This window comes from Sinohyriopsis cumingii, chromosome 5 (genome assembly GCF_028554795.1).
Source record: "Sinohyriopsis cumingii isolate HCF-2022 chromosome 5, ASM2855479v2, whole genome shotgun sequence".
In the NCBI taxonomy this organism is placed as follows: domain Eukaryota; kingdom Metazoa; phylum Mollusca; class Bivalvia; order Unionida; family Unionidae; genus Sinohyriopsis; species Sinohyriopsis cumingii.
This window is the reverse complement of record NC_142965.1, coordinates 36,693,434-36,705,812: the sequence shown is the minus strand read 5'-3', so window position 1 is coordinate 36,705,812 and position 12,379 is coordinate 36,693,434. Positions and strand designations below refer to the sequence as shown.

The 12,379-nt window shown below is 36.5% G+C and overlaps 1 protein-coding gene across 2 annotated transcripts in view; it reads right to left on the bottom strand.

The window, feature by feature from the left end:
- Positions 1-12,047, bottom strand: part of LOC149798944 (uncharacterized) — a 36,819-nt gene extending 24,772 nt beyond the window's left edge. The window contains exon 1 of one of the 2 annotated variants that reach the window (XM_089957863.1): positions 11,967-12,047. The gene's annotated coding sequence lies outside the window, so the exon portion shown is untranslated. Of the gene's footprint in view, positions 1-2,095; positions 2,494-11,966 lie in introns of those variants that run through there. The other variant, XM_089957864.1, reaches the window with a different exon arrangement.
- Between the last annotated feature and the right edge of the window lie 332 nt (positions 12,048-12,379).

The window sequence follows — 12,379 nt, the reverse complement described above, 5'->3', positions numbered from 1 at the left end:
TCTTAACTTGTAGGTCATCACCTTCGCATATATGAAGGTTATCGCAGGTTCAAATTCTAAGTCTTACACGATTCAATGGGGAATGGATAATTAGATCTAAGCAATATACACGTGGCATTTTTCCCACCATCCTTTTTGTTAGCTATCATGCATACAAAACTGTTTACTCTCTTTTGAAAGAAGCACTTTACTATGTTTAACTAGTGCATTTCCTATATTTTCTGACTGTTCAGTACATTTTGTATTTTGACTGTCCATTACATTCTGTATTTTAGGACAGTTCAACACACGTTGTATTTTGACTGTCCATTACACTCTCTATTTTAGGACTGTTCAATACACTTTGTATTTTGACACTGTTCATTACAGTCTGTACTTTGTCACTGTCCATTAAGTCTGTATTTTGACTTTTAAAAATGGCACTAGCAGCTGCCTCGCTTGACGCTCAGCATTAAGAGGTTAGTTTTATGACTGGGTTGGCCTGGTGTCAGGATAATGTGACTGGGTGGGATATGATGCTACATGTCTGCGGTATGATGCCATCACAAGAAACTGCCACACTGCAGATATCGTAGCGATATGAGTGAAAAATTGTTAAACCTACGTTAAAAATCCAAATCACTCTCTCTCTCTCTCTCTCTCTCTTAACAACCAAAAACCGTTGTCTAGGTTTGGAAGTGTGGTTGTTTCCAAATCTCTCTCTCTCTCTCTCTCTCTCTCTCTCTCTCTCTTAACAACCAAAAATCGTTGTGTTTCCAAATCAGACACCCGCACACACACACACACACACACACGTGATTGCTACCAACATTTCTAACGTACATCTTGACCGGGAGTGGGAGTGTACTCCGTAATTCTTATCTCTGTTATCGGCGTTTCCCTATGACGTATGTTTCAGTAAATGTGGGAGTATGTTAAGTAGATGGGATATTATAGACCAACATTTATAATACATGATGCGAAAAATTAGGACTGACGTATTTGTGTTCTGTAAGTAACGATGTATACCTAATGAACATAAATCATATTGAAAATAACTATTAATGCTAGATCAGTCTTCCTTTTTAATCCCAAGTGAGGATTTCGTCTTTTACATAGAAGTAAACATGTTCTAGAACAATATCACGGTTCAACAATCCCGATATCTGGTTGGAGTAAACAGAAGTGTGCCTTATTGATACATTAACCTAAGTACGTACTCTCTCTTTCACACACACACACACACACACAAACACACCATTTTTTCGTCATTTTCTGTGTGCTTCTATTCCCTTTTTAGTTTTGGTCAATAGTTCAAATTATTCTTTTTCACTGTATATTTTACTGCTTGTAAGGACAAATCATTTTAAGTAAAAATGAATAAATGAATGTCATGATAATAATCTCTCTCTCTCACACACACACACACACACACACAGAGTGACAGGAAAAGCTAACTCAAATTTAAAATAAAAGACACTTTATGTACATCAATACAGCTGATTACAGTATATATCGTGACAACAAAATAACGAACTATAGCTCAGAGCTGCGAACTAATAAATTATACCAATGTTATGTGTGAATTAACAACATACAAGTGTGAAATTAGTCTCGTGAATGTGTGGGTCTTATTTTGAGAAAGGAAAATTTATTTTTGATATTACTGTCGTCACGATGGCCTTGGAAATATAAAGAAAAACAACGACTTCAAGACAATCTCACTCTGTGGCACAATTGTTTAGTGACCTGTCTTGATATGAATTGATACATTTGCTTCTATCAGACCCTTGGTTTCTTCAAACATTTCACGTATCTTGCAAGAAAATCTTTCTTTAAAAAAAGATAAATCTGAAAAAGGCAATTCCAGGCCATGAAGCGAATTTGACACAAAAAAATGTTAAATTTGATAATAATTAACATTTATATTTTTAAGAATCATTCATGAGAATATCGCAATGACCGACTATCCGGTGTCTACTCATTTTCATATCAACGCACATGACATTAGAAACTTTCATGTAAAACAAAATATGAAAATGAATTCAACTAAAATGTTGCATACCAATAAATACTTTTCGTTGCTAAAACTACTTAGGTGTAAGAGATCTCTTACCCATAGTTTTGACAGGCAAACTAAGGTTCGTATCTTGCTCGCAACGGGATTGGTCAACTCTCCCTGGAATCTTTGATACGCATTAAATGATAGAACAGTTGTACTACTCGGAGATGAAATGATATTCCAGTATTGCATTCTTTTTGTAAACTGTTCTCCCACAGTCCTGACTGGTGAAGAATATTGTTGTCAATCTTCCGGCAGTGTTGTAAGTTGTAGTGTCACAGCTTACTACTCCATCTGACAACAGTACATTAGAACGGTTCCCAAGAAAGAAGTCAATACTATATTTTAGAACATCGCAGGCGCATGGCAATGTTATCACGGACAGATGTGATGACCACTGTCAGGTATATAATGCAGATGTCTGGGAGAAATGCATACTGTCCTAAAAAAAAAAAAAAATCCTGTTGCTAGCCAATCAGAACTCGAGAATTTACCATGTCATGTACTGAAGTACGCTCAGTATATGGCGGCATAGCATAAGGCCACACTTTACATATGAGGGCCGAATGATCGTTGCTTAAATCTTACCCAAGTTATCCCTTTCATATACCATCCTATTTACAAATACTTCAATTCTTCAACCTTAATTTATCGCATAGTCGATATAGTTTTCCTATAATATGTGCAGTTTCATTTTTTTATACCTCAACGTGTTACGTATCACTTTATATGATTCTGATTGGTCCACATAAGCCAATGAAATTATCGGGCAGTATTCTCTTTATTGATTGGCTGCTATCGTGGAAACAATTTTTAACCCAGTATTTTGGAATTTTTTGTTTTCATTGAACATTTTGGCGGCCATTTTTTGACTCGAGTCACGAAAGGAAATGCTCATAGAGGTGAGGCTCACGCAGAGAAAGGAGGTGGGTTCTTGACCACTTTACGTGATGACGAGTGTTACAGTGCTTCCCCAACCCATATACTGCTGTGTTATGGAGGTTCTGGATTACTTTTTCATGGGGGCTACTAAAATGTGCTCAAGCGCATGTGGGGGTTCTAGACCACTTTGGGTTGTCTAGTTTTGCTATGGTGTTATATAGCTCTGTAGTGTCCGTGGGCGAGTGTATAAATGCCGTCGGTGGAGTATCGTTTATCATCGAATGGGCATAGTCCTCTTTTGTTGATGAGTACTGTAGATGTGTGGTGCTGTTGTGATCAGAAGGTTTTCATGGAGTAGTAATGCATGTGTCCGTGTAGTGCCTGTGTGTAATGCTAGTTTTAGGCGATGTGGGCGATGACAGGTATTTTTTATTCCTTTGGCTTTTTTCATGACGTTGCCATCTTCGAGGGTGGTGCGGTACATTTTGGCCAATGAATTCCATTTTTGAATTTTCCTTTTTTTGTCACAGTGGAAGGGGCTGTCTCTTGGATAATCGCTGAGATCGAACAATTCTCGGTGTTCATATAAGTCTGCGTAGACTTCGTCGGCGTGAATCTCATACAGGAGCGAGTTTGTATCGGTCATGAGCAGCGTGGCATTGTTTCCGTACTTGTTTTTGATAAAGTCTTAGTGAAACTCGAGCATAAGCATCTTGGAGAGATCGAGGGCTGCTGCACCAACATAGATGGGTTCGTCCAGCTTGAGATTGCTTTTTCAGACCTGTCAACCCTGACGACCTCGTCTCAGTAAGGCAGTTGATTTTTTCCGTAAGACTGACCAGTTCTCGGTAAGGTGTAAGAAAGTATCAGTAACTGCTATTGTAAATCTGGAAAACGCAATTAAAAGTTCGAGGCATCGACGATAAACATTATGTTCAACTGAAAGGTTTGTAAAGTGCGCGTAGACTTTATTTACCAATAGTACAGTTGCACAAACTCTAGTTCCAAACCCTATGTAGTTCAACGGCTTGTTGCTATCTCTCAACTTGACATAATTCTTGGAAAGTCTTTTCCATTTTACATGACGGCAATCATATCTCCCGCCACGAGACATACTCAAATTCGCACGTGATGTCCAATAAACGTAATTGTGTCCTTTCCAGCTTTTATTCACAAGAAAATGAATATTCCTTTTTATCCTTCTGTGTTGATTATTAACACTTTTTAGAAGCTTGTTTTTCCTTTCGTCTTAATCATGCATCTCTTTCTGGACGCCATTTAAAAAAATTATATAATCAACAGTTTGATCATGCAGACGCTTTTCATGAACAAATAGATGAAGTTTAAAATGTCTGGGGTGCTGCTCTAAAGTTAGTCTAGTTCCCTGACTAATTTCACGAATTCTATGAGGAAACCCAGAACCAAATAAAACACGGAAGAACCAATTATCCGGATTTGTCGGCAATGATCATTTTCAGTATTTTTTGCTACTATGCCGTAAGTCCGTATTTTAAGGGTAATTTTCGTAAGACTTATGGCAAAATTTTAAGAGTTGGCAGGTCTGCTTTTTCTAAATTTGATGGCGACAAGCTCTTCATCGAATATTTTTATGTGGAGAAAGGCATCGTTACCAACGAGCTTATCTCGTCGTCGAGCATCTCAAACGATTTCGATTTTCTTGAGGTGTCGAATATTTTCCGTGCTCTTTGTTCCGAATACGCTATTGTTCATGAGTTTGAAGAAAGTCTTTGTCGAACGCCATGGTGGCGCTGGTACGTTGTGTCGTGTTGAAGTCGATATAGAGTTTCATCCACGGTGACTGACGAAACTTGAGGGCGCGAAAAAGTTTTCGAGAACGAGTCCATGCTGGAGAGCTTGTTCGAACAGCCGATGCTGTAATTTGTACTTGGTATTGTTGGCAAGATTGGGTACTAGATTTGTCACCTTGGCATATCCGAGTCCAAGCCGGCTCTTCTGCTGTGAAAGCATAGTGTTGGTGACAAAAAAAATTTCGGCGCAGAATGAATAATCATTGCGTGAGTCGTGAAGATGTTGTGGATACCCAAGATCGACATCAACGAAATAACTCCATTCGTCGTCGTATCCAGATTGTCTTTCTTCGATGAACTGTTCTCCGGTAATCCAGTGAAAGTCTCCCACAGGAAGCGGTTCTGACATCGCCCAGCCATAGAGGTTATTGTACATGACATAAAGGATGTACACGGGCGGCTTTGTCGGGTCATAGTTGGACATGTTTTTGTTGTTGGCTACATCGTGTTTTCTGCTGATGACGGAGATTCCTCATCGTACCATCTGCTCGGTGAACATGAACATGCTGGATCGGTAAATAGTTCTCAGGTGACTCCAGACTGCTTGAGATGAGGGTCCTAAAAGAGTCCCTGAGAGAATAAATACCAGAGTGGATCGAGTTGATAATGGTCTGTGCACGTGTTTCTGAAATTGTTAAGCACGTCCGCAAGCAGGATTACATACGTTTTGATGTAGACATCGTGCTAATCTAAGCGTTTTCCAGTTGAATTAATTCCATATCTAGTTCGTGTATTCGTATTCATCATCAGTAATCCCTAACAAGTGTGGGTGGGAATAAAAGGCGTCTTGGGGTAGCAATGAAGGGTCGTTGAATCGTGAATAAGCATTTACGTATTCAAAGGGACAAATTCGTTTGTTTTTGGGCGAATCAGTTTTGGCGGAAAATTCCTTTTTCAGGCTGGGGAACGCAGGACAGTTTTTAGCGAATACTTCGAGCGACGCCGGCATGAACTGTGCACTATGGACGAATCGAAATGGTCCAACCGAGAACGACATGTACTTTTCTGAATTGCTGAGGATGCATTTGATCTGGGTTTCATCCCCAGCGAGAAATTGTTTGACGCGATGATGACTGAGTGCAAAATGATAAAATGTCAATCGTACCCACGTAGATTTTGCGCGAAGACGCGATCATCAGAAGGAAGTCTGGATCTTTGATGCTTAGATGAAATCAGCACAAGCAGCTCCTCGATAATGTCCTGTCACATGACAATTATCTGACTTTTTTTATCATGCGGCTTAAAGTACTCTTCGCAGATGTGGCATTGCTGCACTGGTTTGTGTTGCTGCAGCTATGAAGGCGTAAGTGAAATAATCCTTGCTGGATGTTTTCGGATGTCGTTTAGCGTCTCCATTCAGACACGAGCTTCTCAAAGAACCATGGAATGCAATCCTCGCCGCGATGCTAACGATATGGTGATGGAAACAAATCATCGACGGAACAGCAGGTTTTACTGCCTATCGCACACGGTACGTGTTTTTGTTACATGTGGGTGAAAGAATGGTCCGAATCAAGTGTAGGACCTTTTTCAAGGGTGGCCTCATAGTCAAAATCGATATGAAACGTTTGTACGTATTTTTGTGGTGGTTTTCGAACTGCAGTGTTCAATCGCGTTGCATCCGAACGGTTTGTAATTCTTGACATAATCGCGACGCAACGTGATCGTGCATTTTTTTTGGCTACGGAAAGCATTGTAAGCAACGATAACATACATTTCCATGTGTTATGTATATTTAATTTAATTTATATTTGATTTAATTTAATTGTTTGTTTGTTAGTTTTAATTTGTTTTATTCTATTACATGCTATTGTAATGTAACTTTCGTTACGGGATTGGAAATTTTCCAGAAATTCAGTTCAGTTCTATTTGACCTGACTGTTTTTCGTTAAACAACTAATAATAGAAAATGTGTATCTAACGCTGACATAGTTCCTGACATTGATTCAGAATCAGTAAGAGTTGAAGTAAACAGCTTTTTTAAAAAAATGTATCCTTTCTCAGAGTAAGATTCATAAAGTGAAATCGAGACCATACTTGGAGTACGTGACAAATAACATGTATCAATTAGGTTTTCCCAGTGAACTGACCAATATCAGGGCATCTATTTTGCGTCGTAGGTTGATTCGATATTGACGTCAAGGTTTTTTATGTTGTGACCAGTCTTTTGGGCTAATTATTTTGTTTTCTTAAAATTATTTGGATTCCAAGAGATTAGTTTTCCCTGGAAATACTTGTGCTCTAAATTAATTCTTGGACGAGGACAGCTATCGACATTTTTACACCGAATTCAAACACTGGAATATTACTTTCTGTGATTCAACAAAGAATTTTTGACACATCTGTACGACGCTGACCCTATAATACGTCATCGCCTTCCATTTCGGATTTCATCGAAATTCGAACTCAGTTTCATTATGACTTTTTATTACTAGGACTTCTGTTTTTTTTTTTTTAATTCTTGGATTATTCTTTGATTATTTTTGGATTTGATTCGTAAAACTGTAAGTTCTTTTCTCATTTTTACCTTCTTTTTCTATGGAAATAAATTTTTTAAATTTTACAACAGATTGTTGTCTTCATTCTTTTCTTGTTGCGTTTTGTAAAAACCTAAAAACGTAACAAAGAACTTGGGTTGCTCGTCATTTGGGATATATGTATTTTGGCTAAAATATTTCAGGAAAATTTTGTTTTGAAATTTAAATTCCCTTAGTGTTTTTAATATTTTAAATCCAAAGTATTATTTTTCATTTTAGAAATCTTTAGTGAAATCAGCAAGCATTTTACAATGTTATCAAAAAAGGAAATCTTTCTTTCAAATTATACCCAAGAACAATTAGACCTTTTGAAAAGAGATTAATTTGTTCAACTTGCCAGAAAATATGATCTTTATGAGGCAAAAGCTTCATTAACGAAGCAAAAAATAACTAATATTTTGGTTCAGTATTTGGAAGAAAAAAAAATGTTTTGGTTAAAAGTGTTTTGGTTAAAGATAAACGAATTAAAATTAAAATACAAGATGGAATTGGAGTTATGAAAGCTTAACGTTCAGAAAGAGGAAAAACAATTTCAGTTGCAGTTACAGGAGAGAGAGAAACAAATGCAGTTACAAGTGGAGAAAGAAGAGAGAGAGAGACAAATGCAGTTACAAAAAGAACAAACGAAGTTACAGGAGAGAGAGAGAGAGAGAGAGAGAGAGAGAGAGAGAGAAACAAATGCAGTTAGAAAAAGAGAGGAAACAGATGCAAATGCAGTTACAGAACGAAGAGAGTCAGACGCAAATATAGTTGCAATCGGAGAAAGAGGAGAGAGAACGGTGCAAATGCAAACAGAGAAGGAAGAGAGGGAATATCAATTCAGAATAAAAGAAATAGAACTGGCAAGTGAAATGCACGTTCCCACTTCAAATACAAATTCAAGTTTTGATGTCACTAAGAATATTAGGTTAATGCCCCTTTTAGAGAAAAAGATGTAGACAAATATTCTCCTTATTTTGAAAAAGTTGGTGAAAATTTGAAATTGCCAAGGGAACATTGGAGTAAATTATTACAGCGTGAACTGTTGGGCAAAGCCCATTACATCTATGCAACCCTGCCAGTACAGCACAGTGCTGACTATGATCTGGTCAATACATGCATTTTAAAGGTGTTATGTATATTTGATTTAATTATATCTGATTTAATATATATTTATTTAAACTTAATTGTTCGTCAGTTTTAAAAAAAATATTTTTCATTACATTATATTGTAATGTAAATTTATTCACTAGAGATAATACTTTTTTAGAAAATAGTCTGGCCTTGACTGTTATTTTATAAACACCAGGTGTTGATCTAAATCCTGACCTTGTTTCAGAATTTTTAGCAACCTTCGTAAACAAGTTCTAATTTATTTTAAAATGATAAATTTACATTATAATATTAGGTGATGAAAAATAAAAAAAATGTAAAACTGACAAATAATTAAATTGAAATAAATATATATTAAATCAGATATAAATAAATCAAATATACATAACAAAGGGTTGTGAGTTAGTCCCTGAGGCTTGTCGGCAGAAATTCAGAAACTATATATAACAAAATCTAGACAAACTCATGTCGAATTTGCAAGAGAAAAAGAGAAATTATTTGATAGATGGTGCTTAGCCAAGAAAGTTGATCAAGATTATGAAAGTCTTAGACAACTTGTATTACTTGAAGAGTTCAAGAACTGTGTCCATACTGAAATAAAAACTTATCTTGATGAACATAAGATCGAAACCTTGGAAAATGCTGCTCGTGCTGCTGGTGAGTATTCTTTAGATCATAAAGTTTATTTTGTAAATAAGACTTCTACTCAGCAGTCTTCTGGCAGAAAAGTGTTTCAGCCTAATAAAAGCCATCCTAAATCTCAATCTGGCACAACTTCTAGAAATCAAGATTCTGATAAGCTTGTTCAAAAGTCATTGTCTCTTCCTACGTGTACCTATTGCAAGAAGAAAGAATACTTAAAAAACTTTTGATTGCTACAAATTGAAAAATAAGCAACAGAATCAAGACAGACCTATTCAAAATGCTCTCATTTCTAAGAAGTCAATGTCACGGTCATGTATTGAAAGCAATACATTTGTTGGGTGTAATAAGCCCCAGTCTGATTTTATTAGGGAGAATTATTAACCATTCATGTTGAATCACTCTTGGGTGATTTCGTCAATCCCATCCCTATTAAAAATGTTAGGGACACAATAACTTCTCAGAGTCTTTTTTTTGTCAGGTACTTTGCCTTTTTCTGAGAAGTCTTCAAATGAAAGTGTTCTTATTCAGGGAGTAGAGTGTGGCTTTGTTATTATTCCACTTCATTGTGTAAATTTGTCATCAGCCTTAGTCTCAGGACCGTAACAGTCGGCACGGTGTTTTATTTACCCGTTGAGGGCATTCATTTATTACTAGGCAAAGACCTAGCTGAAGATAGGTTATGGTTAATCCACTTGTAATTGACATGCCTTGTTTGGATCAGAAAGTCTATCCAATTGAAATAGAATTCCCTAATTTATACCCAGCTTGTGCAGTTACTAGAGCAATGGCAAAGAAAGCTCTTGAAAATGGTGTTAATCAGGAAAGTATTCCTTTAGAAGATACATGTACTGGTCAGGCTTTTGATGAGGTCACTTTCACTCCTTGTTTGGATCAATCAAAAGGTATTGATCACAGTGATCCTCTTTTAACTACTCGTTCTCTTTCTTCTTATCAGGGTGACAAACGCCAATCACTTGTCCTTAAACAGGAAAAAGATAATGAGATCTTTTGATCGTTTCAAAGGGAGATTTGTGAAACTGAACCCACTAAAGTACCTGTCTGTTACTTCATTACAAATGGAATTATGAGAAAATGGAGACCTGTCGAGGTACCTGCTGGTGACGAGTAGCCAGTGAACTATCAAACTGTAGTTCCAAATTCTTACAGGCAGGAAATTCTTCGTCTGGCCCATGAATCTCCTTTGGTTGGTCATTTAGGGATTAATAAGTCTTATCATAAGATCTTGACTCACTTCTATTGGCCAAAAATCAAAAGTGATGTTTTTAAATACTGTTGATCTTGTCATACTTGTCAAATGGTAAGTAAACCGAATCATAAGATACCTCAGGCTCTGCAACCTATTCCTGCATTTGACGAACTATTTAGCAGAATAATGGGAGATTGTGTTGGTCCCTTACCTAAAGCCAAGTCAGATAACCAACACTTGTCTTTAAATGGGCTGAAAGACATCCATTATCTCCCAAAACGCCATCTTCCATTACCGTAATTGGCAATAAACTACGATCTTCTTTAAGCTGACCACCAGGTGTCGCCAGTTTCCTCTCTCTCTCTCTCTCTCAATATATATATATATATATATATATATATATATATATATATATATATATATATATATATATATATATATACACACACACACACAAATGTATGGTCTTATTGTTATATGGTTTAACGCCATTTTTCAGCACAGGATAGGCTATACATGGCGGCCAGTATTAATGGTGGAGGAAGACCCCGGGAAAATGCCGGAAAGAACCACCGACCCACGAGAAGTTTGTATGGTCTTAAACCATATAACAAAAGGAAGTCAACAAAATTTAGTAAAATCGACAAAAAATTTCTCCAAGTTGCAAAGTGATGAATTAAGACAAACAGTTTTGTGACTAAAATCACGGTTTATCCTAAATATTCTATCACAAGTCCAACAATACAGAATGTTCCAAATGAATTCCAATAGTCCTGATGTACAATTAGTCTTTAATGTGCTGGTCTACAACAGTTATGTAATCCAGGCTGTCTTCAAATGAGTTCTCAATAATCCGAAAGTAGCGCTTAGTCCAAAAGGTCAATAAGCAATTTTTAATCCCGATTAATACTTGAAATACATAATTCTTCAAGAATTATATATTATATATTATATATTATGAAAGAGAAATGAATAATTGTTTACCAAACCACTTTTTATACAAATGCCACTTGACCTGCGAATGCTGCTTATGGTCAAATGTTCAATTCAGTCCTTTTTAACGTTTGGTTTTGTTTACTACTGTCAAGGTTGATCATGACCATGTCACTAAATCGATTATTCTCATGTGTCAGTTTCACCACGTACATATTGATATATACTACATAAAAATATATATGCACGAAATGTATATCGTTTTTCGTTATTATATTCTTCAAACATTGTTAAATGTTGCACAGTCCTTAACTGAAAGAAATAGGGAATCACTATTACCATAATTTTAAGCCATTTCTTCACGTTCAGAGCACACACACACATACCCCCCCCCCCCCACTGCACTGAATTGTGTACATTACCAATAACCCATAACACGTGTTCTGTTGCTGCCTACTTAACCCGATAATGTTCGGGACACGTGGTTTACGGTCACGTTGTTTTGGTTATATAAAATGTAATTTACGCGCGGTAACTGGCTTTCAAATGGGAAGTTTCTAGTTCAGTGAACACGTACGTATTCCACCTAGCTACATCAAAATTCAAGGGTTGTATTTAATGGCTGTCCTTGAGGAGTGGCTCCATTATCAACTTCCTATACCGTACTGTACCGATGTTCGATTTGACTACTAATCATTCTGGAAGACAGTACGTTTAGTGTCTACCAAGACAAAACAGTACGTCAGATAGTAAAAGTATCGAGTTGATAGAGCCATAAAAGTTATGTGCGATACACTCACCTTTTGATATATGTCGATAGCTGTTTAACCACACATCCTTACACTGTATGGGAAACTGGGCGCAAAATCTATTGTTATTGCGAGGGCGAGGGACGTACGCGTGATCTTACCTAGAAAATTTGAAATTGTTATTGCAATTTAATTTTAACACTTATAGGCCTTCCGATAAATAACATTTAGATATGTAAAAAGGAATACGTATTATATTTGAGCATTAAAAAAAATTACTTTCTTATGATATCAATGAAATCGAGAGTTAACTTGTTTCAAATTGTAAAGCAATAGGATCAATGGAAATTGAACTTTTCAAAATTTGAATCTATACATTCTTCAAAGTAAGAATTGTATTGAGAATTACTCGTATATCAATATCATTGGCGCCCATAAAATCAGTTTGGGATTTGTTGGGTTTT